The following is a 7,238-nucleotide window of genomic DNA, read 5'->3' on the forward strand; positions in this document are numbered from 1 at the left end:
TACAATTCTCTTTCAACAAGTAAACAAGTAATTGACAGGTAATTAAGATAAAGCAAACAAATAAAAGTTCGCCCCTCGGGCACAGTACTACCACATTCGCCCCTCAGGCAACATCTCAGAACAATAACACCCCTCGGGCTCAATCTCCCATCACAATGGGTAACCGCGCTCACTGGGGGTGTGCAAACTCCTGGAGGGGCCCCTTACGACCCAAGCGCAATAACAATCCATCTCATGGCATCAAACTAGCCCCTCGACCTCATATCAATCAAGCCACCTCGTGGTATCTCAGGCCCCCGTCCTCAAATCAGTATCAATGTTTCCTCACAACATAGGCCCTCGGCCTTACTCAGTCAAAAATCCTCACAAGCCCCTCAAGCAATAGTAAAACAGTGTTTCTCAGCCCAAACATCATTTAAAATGTCATTTAAGTATTAAAACTGAGTAAACATGGCTGAGTAGTAAAACAGTAGAAAATAACATGACTGAGTTCAAGTGAAAAGTTAAAACAGTGAGGAAATATCAATAAAAATCCCTGAAGGGTTCAAATAGTTGGCACGAAGCCCAAATATGGCATTCAGCCCAAATCATGATGATATCAAATAAGATTCAGTCAAATACACAGTAAAATCATCAACCAGGACGGACCAAGTCACAATCCCCGATAGTGCACGACCCACTCCCGTCATCAAGCATGTGTCTCACCTCAATATAGCACTACGATGTGCAATCCGGGGTTTCAAACCCTTAGAGCATCATTTACAATCATTACTCACCTCGAACCGGTCAAATCTCTAACTCGCGATGCCTTTGCCCCTCGAATCGGCCTCCACGCGAGTCGAATCTATCCAAAATCAGAACGAAAATGTCAAAATATGCTAAGGGAACGAAGTCCAAGCGAAAACAATCAATAAATGGCACAAATCCCGAAATTATCAAAACCCGACCCCTGGGCCCACTTCTCGAGACTCAGAAATTTTCACACCAATAGATTCCTTATCTCCCCACGAGTTCATACATATCAAAAGTTCTCAAATACGACCCCCAAATAGTCCTCCAAATCCCCAATCAAAAGTCAAAAATTTCAAGCCCTAGTTCTTCCATTTTTAGCTTAAGTTTCCATGACTTTCTAGGTAGCATTCACATAATAATCGAGTTTTTTGTCCGACAATCTTACATTCCAACGATTCCCCTTGACTCCCTTTTCAATCTCCTTCAAAAATCTCCCAAAATGGCCAACTATGAAGGAAATGAGTCCCAAAATCGCGGACAAGACGAGTTAAAAACAATCTGCCCAGGCCTTAATTTCCTTCTTCGCGAACATGGTCAAACCCTCGCATTCGTGAAGCACAAACTCACTTTGACCAACTTTTCCTCTATGCGAACGCGACATGACCATTACGAACGCGATGCTTCCTCTACCTTACCCTTCGCGAACGCGCTCACTCTTCCGCGAACGCGATGAACACTTGACCTCGAACTCATCTGACCCAATTCCTCTACGCGATCGCGAAGACCGTCTCGCGAATGCGATGTACCACTTCCCATCCCTCCGCGAACGCGAAGACCTTCTCGCGAATGCGAAGGCTTAATCTTTGCCTTCCTCAACTGCCTCTTCGTGAACGCGAAGGGTAAAATCCTTGCAACAGCTGAACTTATTTTCTGCGATTTTCTAAACTCCAAAATGATCCGATTGACCGCACGAAACTCACCAGAGGCCCCCGAGACCTCAACCAAAGGCACCAAAACATCCTAAAACCTTATTCAAACTTGTTCCAATCATCAAAATACCTCAAACAACATCATCAAATCACCCAAAACACATCGAATTCAAGCCTAAGTTTCTAAAATCTTTCAAAATACGCTTTTGATCAAAAGTCCAACCAAACTACGTCGGAATGACCTGTAATTATACACACACATCCAAAATGACACAACGAAGCTATTGCAACTCTCGAAATTCTATTCTGACCCCTATCTCAAAATTTTTCCTATCAACCGGAAATTGCCAAAATCTCAACTTCGCCAATTCAAGCCTAAATCTACTTCGAACCTCCAAAACCCATTCCGGTCACGCTCCTAAGTAATAAATCACCTCCCAAAGCTAACCGAACCATCAAAACTCACATCCGAGCTCTCTAACACATAAGTCAACATCCGGTTGACTTTTCCAACTTAAACTTCTTTAAAAGAGACTAAGTGTCTCAAACCTTACCAAAATTATTCCGGATTTGATCCGAGCAATCTGATACCACAAAACACAGATAACGAGTCATAAAGAAGCAAAAATGGGGGAAACGGAGTGGTAACTCATGAGACGACTGGCCGGGTCGGCATATCCTCCCCAATTTATACAAACGGTCGTCCTCAAATGAGTCAAAAAACATACCTGAAGCCTCGAATAAGTGAGGGTATTTGCTCCGCATCTCTCGCTCGGTCTCCGAGGTAGCCTCCTCCACTGTCCAACCTCTCCACTGCACTTTCATTAAATCTATATCCTTTGACCTTAACTTCCGAACCTGATGACCCAAATAGCTACTGGCTCCACATCATAGGTCAGATCCTCATCTAACTGAACCGTGCTGAAATCTAAAACATGAGACGGATCCCTAATATACTTCCGGAGCTTAGAAACATGAAATACTGGATGTACACTCGACAAGCTGGGTGGCAAAGTAAGCTCATAAGCCACCTCCCCAATCCTCCCACTACAATAAATGTGGTATTTAGCTACAAAAATATTAGATACGGCACAAAATTCGTCACCGATTGTTCACTTTTCATGACAAAAATTATATTTCATCTTTAAATACATGAGCCACTTACTTCTAGTGACGAAACATAAGATTTCGTGGCAAAAATTGCGTCCTCAAAAGTTTCCCACCAAAAAATAAGTTGGCGCCATTTATTGTGTAGTATTAGCCACAAAAGTAAAATTATTCGTGACAAATTGGCTTCGTCACCAATGTAGCACACAATTTGTGACGAAAATTTATTTGTCTTATAATTAGCTGAACTTTGGATACTAAAAGGTTTCGTCACTAAACATGTATTGTCAAATAGCGACTATTTAATATTTTTAACTAAATGGTGTAAGCTTTAGCCATAAAATTGTATACCTTTTTGTGACCTTACTTTTTATCACTAAAAGTATAAATAATTAGTGACAATCATTTTATAGTCTCTAATCAAATCGCAACTTAGTGACAACAAAGTTTTGTCACAAAATATACAACATTTATATAGCGATGACTTAAAAGTTGTATCTGAATAATACGACTACTACAAAGCAGATTTATAGCCAAATAATAAACAAAAACCTAATTTACAGCTGAATAACACTAATCTAATTGTGATTAATTTCCATGAATTAAGACATAAATTTGTATGCAGTTAAATTAAATATAGAATAGTATATTGAATTTTCAGACGTAAAAAAGTAAATCAACAGTAAAATAAAAAGTTTGTACTAAATTAAACCATAATTTGAACTCTTGAATTAAATGTTTTAATTAATACTATTAGGTTATCTATAAAGTGACCTTGAGTTATATTATTAAATTATATTATTGGAAACAATATTATTTTTGTTTCAACCATAAGTGCCTTTATGGCTTAAAAATGATTTGCCGATTAAAATTTCCCAATTTGTTGAAAAGTCAGGCGGGAGGACTTCCCTCTCTTTCTTTCATTTTTGGTCGAACCCTTCCCCCTCTTTTGTCCCAAACCCTTCCTAAATTCCACCAGATACTTCAGCCAGAGCTCTAAAGTATGAGGTCTGAATGATCCTCCGGTCTTCCCTCAACCCAAAACTAGGGCTTGAAATGATAAGTATAAGCTTTTCCCCCTCTTGTTTCAAGGTTAGGGTTTAATTTGATTTTCATGTAAATTTATAGAAAATTTGTTAGATTTGCTAAATTTTGGGTACAAATGGATCCTTATACTTTCGCAACTCGAATGCTTTGTCGATGGCGGAATAACTTCACGACTTACTGTCAAATCCGAGAATTTTTCAGTTGAAATAGAGAATACAATTACCAGAATATATTGCTATCTATGTATCAGCTTAAAAGGTACTGAAATAATTGTAGGTTGCGGCTCAATTGATGTGGAGGATTCCGAGGAAATTTATCTGCACTTCTCATATGCATTGTCTCATTGTTTGGTTTTCTAGCTTATTAGGTTTATCTTGGTTGAGCGTTCCTAATACATACTTCTTGACATGTTTCTTCATAAACCATTTCAAGCACTTTGATGAATAAATTTCTAAAGTTAAAGTACTTTTTGATTTGGAATATGTCTATTAGACTATATTATGTATGTTCTTCATTGTAAATATTTATCTAGGGACAAGTATGCATCTAATTTATAGGTATTGTATGGGTTATCAAATCTCAGCTAAATAGAACTTTGTTGTTATAGGACTTTAATTAAAAGCCTTTCATTCCTTGTTTATGTGATTTACTTTGCATTGTTGAAGCCTTCTTTTTACTTATTCGTTAAACTTTTTCATTTTCATTGACCAGATTAGCAATTTGTTAAGTCTTACATGCATGGTGAGGGCCTAATATTGAGGTTAGACTCTTAATGTCACTTCAATTGAATGACCTTATATCTTCAAAGTTTTTGTGCATTTTTCTATAAGCTCGTTGCGGATAAATATCCTTTTCAGTAATCCTGTATGACTTGGGATATGGCTGAGACAATAATAATTTTATATAACACGAAAACTCTGGCCTAGGCATTTTTTACTTCTCTTTTGGATTGGCAACTTAATATCAGCTATGTCATATATAATTTGGTTCTTTCTTAGAGGGGTGGGGTGGTCGGAGTGGGGTGAAGAATAGTTAAGCTGAACTATCATGTTGTGGTAGAGGGGCTAAAGTTGAACTTTTTTCAACAAACGCATCAAAGAAGTACCATGGAATTTTATATGCACCCATTTGGGATCCTGGACATTACTGTATTAGTTTTAGAGGCTATTTCTTTTTAATCACTGGGTAGAAAGACATGGTTGGGGAACACGTGTGGATTGTGCACCTATCTCCGTTTTCCCTTATATAATTGAAGATGGATGCATATTAAAATGATGGGACATGCTGATGGTTTAGAATAAGTTCTGGTCTATTTTTAGCGAGGAGTTAAACTGATAGAATTAGCTATCAGACATATGTGCTAATGTTGTGGATACATTATTTGATCAGTGAACAAGAAGGACGTGCACGGGTCCTAGATGACTACATATCATTTGTTGGTCTACTTGCTGACCCGTTATTGTGGTATTGACCTATCTTTTGTTTTGAAATTTTTACTTGCTTATGTGTGCCTTGGATTCTACAACCTGTTCTATGGATCCTGCTACTTAGATATGAGCTTGTAAGCAAGGGTGAACGAAACCTATCATCTAATGGAAACTATCATGTATTTTAAATGCATTTTTATGTAAAATTATATAACAAGTGCCAAAAGGTAAATAATAACATTATTAGCAGAACTACAATTCTTGCAATTACCTTTGTCTTCTAAAAAATGCAATTAGCTTGAAACTAATGAGTTCCATCAACTGGAGCTTGTACTCAAGTTATTTGGCATCCCTTAATACTTTGTTATGTGGCTTTTATTGCTTATTAATTTTTTTTGGTGGATTCAGTGATCTTTGGACTCTTCCATTCCATCTTTTTGCAGTTTTGAACATTTTACTCTCTCTGATCCTCGTTCAAATTGCTGTCACCTACGAGCTTTATGATCTTTAATGGTGAACTCTTCATTACTCCACAGAGGGACATACAAGGGTATCAATATTTTGTATTAGTGCTACACTTGAACTTTATCTTTTCCTTACTCTAACATACATCTTTTTCAGCAAATCTATTGTTGCATCCTAGTGAGACTATTGGATTGTTAACTCATTTTCTTTGTATTTTATATTCCCTTATTGTTTTAACATTATCCTATTTTTCCTTAGTTCCTTAAATCGCTGAACAAATTAAGCAGCACCTTGAATTCAATTGGATGCAACATTATGCTAATAAGGAGTTGTTTTCTCTAACTTCAATAAAGGTATGTTCTACACTTCACAATGCTTACTCAGTTGCTTCATAACAAATGTTACATGTATTCAGATAGAGAATATTTTTTCTTGAATTTGGTTCCTCTAGGATATTTAACTATGACATATACAAACTATATATCATAGTTACAAAATTTATGGTCTGATTAGTTCCTGAATTTTTTTATCTGGTATTTCATGTCACAAATTCTAATACTTTTGGAAATGTAATGAGTTATTTTTAAAATTATGACAAGTTTAAACGGAGCAAATTTTATATGGTTACAACATAATGATACTTGCTCTTTACCCAATTGAGAATTTGTGTCTCTGTATTCCGTGATTGGTAAAGAGGATGTTTTTGGATTATAGATATGCCAATCCTCTTTTTTGTTATTGTTTGAGAATTATCCCCATTGTAAAATTTTGGCATATCGCAATTTCAACTAAATGGAGGTTCTTTTATGTAAGAGCGACATCTTACCTTTAAAATAATTAGATGTTCTTGTTGTCAGCAAGCTTAAATTAGTAACACCAATATATAAGCATTAAGTAAACTCATTAAGTAGCCTTGTTATCATATCTCATACTAATGGCAATCTTTGACGTTTACGGGAAATTATGTTAGTCAAGTCTTAAGATCTTGTTGAATTTCTTACCAGTATCTGGTTTCCATTGTATGTGCTACTTTTTTCTTCTGTATTTGATTGTTTTGATAAATTATAATTGGATAACTATTAGAATTTTCTAATTTCTTTCTCTTTTGATCATTTGCTACTATTTTTTTTTTAATACAGGAAGGATAAAATTCTCCAACAATAGGAAATAAATCAACCACGGACTTGGGAGGAGTTTGAAGGCAAAGGAATAGTTTGGAGACATTTTATGTTATTTTTTGGGTCATGTACATATACAAAGAAACTGTATATTAGAATACTTTATGTTTGACTTTTTAGCAATGAAAAGTTCTTTTATATTTTTATTTCTCATAGTTGCCTTATTGACTACAAATTAACTTTGTATTTTATGACAATTGTAATTGTCATTAATCATGATAATTTACAGTGACAATTTTATTTTGTCATTAAAAGCGATGTTTTTAATGATGAAACGATTGTCGTAGCTACAAAATTGTAAGCCAATTTTATTAAAGCAAATTTCTCATTAATTTTTATATTTAGGGACGAAA

General features: G+C 35.9%; 1 long non-coding RNA gene across 3 annotated transcripts; it reads left to right on the forward strand.

Moving 5' to 3' along the window:
- The first annotated feature begins 3,639 nt into the window (after positions 1 to 3,639).
- On the forward strand, positions 3,640 to 7,031 carry LOC104247171 (uncharacterized). 3 transcript variants are annotated; one of them, XR_716140.2, is made up of 6 exons: positions 3,640 to 3,860; positions 4,527 to 4,575; positions 5,205 to 5,279; positions 5,686 to 5,792; positions 5,966 to 6,060; positions 6,847 to 7,031. It is a non-coding gene; the product is annotated as an uncharacterized lncRNA (long non-coding RNA). The 3 variants fall into 3 exon arrangements; XR_716138.2 differs by lacking the exon at positions 5,205 to 5,279; XR_011402928.1 differs by lacking the exon at positions 4,527 to 4,575.
- The last annotated feature ends 207 nt before the right edge of the window (positions 7,032 to 7,238 follow it).

Source organism: Nicotiana sylvestris, chromosome 10, assembly GCF_000393655.2.
Source record: "Nicotiana sylvestris chromosome 10, ASM39365v2, whole genome shotgun sequence".
In the NCBI taxonomy this organism is placed as follows: domain Eukaryota; kingdom Viridiplantae; phylum Streptophyta; class Magnoliopsida; order Solanales; family Solanaceae; genus Nicotiana; species Nicotiana sylvestris.